The sequence below is a fragment of the Limulus polyphemus genome, unplaced genomic scaffold, assembly GCF_000517525.1.
Source record: "Limulus polyphemus unplaced genomic scaffold, Limulus_polyphemus-2.1.2 Scaffold362, whole genome shotgun sequence".
Lineage (NCBI taxonomy): Eukaryota > Metazoa > Arthropoda > Merostomata > Xiphosura > Limulidae > Limulus > Limulus polyphemus.
In genome coordinates this window covers 453,421-455,393 of record NW_013665972.1, presented here as the reverse complement: position 1 = coordinate 455,393, position 1,973 = coordinate 453,421, and positions in this window count along the sequence as shown.

Sequence of the window (1,973 nt, the reverse complement as noted above, 5' to 3'; positions counted from 1 at the left end):
AACAATGATAGTTTTGTGTATAGTTTGTCTGTAATAGACATATTACAACAATGATAGTTTTGTATATAGTTTATAGTCTGTAATAGATATATTACAACCTGATGGATCTGTATTAAACTTTGCTACGTAGCCATTGCAGGATCTTATTCATCCATTATGAATCCCACAAAAAAGTGATTAATACCAAGTTATCTTTATCATATTGGAGTGCATTTTTGGTTGGTTTGTTTGGAATTTTTGCAGAAAGCTACACATGGCACATAGCCGTTCCTAATTTTGATTTGATACTCCAGAGGGAAAACAACTAGTGAACAACATACACCAAATTTTGAGCCACACTTGTGTGATCGAGTAATGGGATTTGACCGTTCTGATGTGCGGATGACATGTTTTAGGAGGAATAACAAACCATTGACCTCACAGTTTGGATAGGAGAATTATCAGGCTAAGCTTAGCCCTATTTAGTTAGATTTCAGAAAAGGACAGATTATTTGTTTTTGCTTTTTAAGCGTAGCATACACTGGAAACAAATTTTCAAAACATAAGTTTCAGAAACTTTCTACCATACACATACAAAATGTTTCCAAAATCTTTCACTACAGTGCCAGCTATTTGGGTACAAGGAAGATTTTTGTTTTTGTCACATGATCTGCCATTATTCCGTGATCTGTTGGAGATATAAAGTACCTTGGTAACATATGAGCTGTACACTGGGCTTAAAATACTATGACGTGCGAGACTTTTGTTCTAAATCCACACGAGATTTCAGCAACCAACTAATTGATTCAGTTATAAAATATAGGATAACATCGAGTTTGGTGCAAAACTTCAATATTAAATTTTAGTGTTGACTCGAAGTTTCAACATTTACTTTACTGGAAAGTAACTACTTTATTATTATTATTATTTAGCATACTTATAGACAGCATTTATTTTTAGCCAGCAATGAACGTATTTTAGTATTATTTGATACTTATTAGTTTTTTAAAATACATATAACATGGCTCTTAATGTTAATGTAGCATCAAGATCCTTTAATTGAGAGAGATCTTCGGTTATGTAAGAAATATTTTCTATATTAATATAAATGAAAGAGTGACAACGAAGAAAAATAATGCGTAATTTAGCCATAATAATACAAAAATAATTATATTAACGACAGTAATAGCTTCTAGCTTACTTTTTACATTTTCGAACAAGTTGAATACCTTGCCTTAGATTTATTTAATCCCTCAATAGCTCAGCTGTAAATCTGCAAGCTTACGACGTTAAAACTCGTGTTTCGATACGCGTGGTGAGCAGAAAACAGGTAGTCCATTTTGTAGGTATGCGCTTAACAACATCCAAACCTCGATTATTTTGAAAAACATTTATTATTTAAAGAATATCCACTATGTTATATACATTGAGATTTGTTTACTACTACAAAAGTTGACCTTAAGAGTCGACGAGAACTCTACAGAACGCAAGTTTCATTTCTGCTTCCAGCTGCTGCAAAACCGCGTTCCGAACTTTAGGTTTGTGAGTGCGCAATAAAAGTGATAGTCAAAGCACACTACTTGGTTAGAAATGAGTAGCCAAAAAGTTGGCGGTGGGTGTTGATGACTAGCTGTCTTCTCTCCTGTCTATCACTTCAACACTAGGGACCGCTGTTTTCCCTCAAATAAAGCTCGTGCTGCTTTGTATGAAAATTCTACTCAACTGAAAAAAAAACAAGTTGGAAATTTGATATGTGTCACGGCAGCATTTATTGGTGTAGGTATTCAAACTAAAACATGCAATAACAAAAATACTGCAACTCAATAACTTAAAAATAAGGTTCGAAAACATATATATAAAAGACGTACAATTCGGCCAAACAAGACTCATCAGCACTATGGTAGATGAAGAAAACACTTATAATAAGCTTTTACAGTCTTTGTTGTTGTTGTTTCGTATTCCATGAATAATCGTCTGATATTTCATTTAATTCA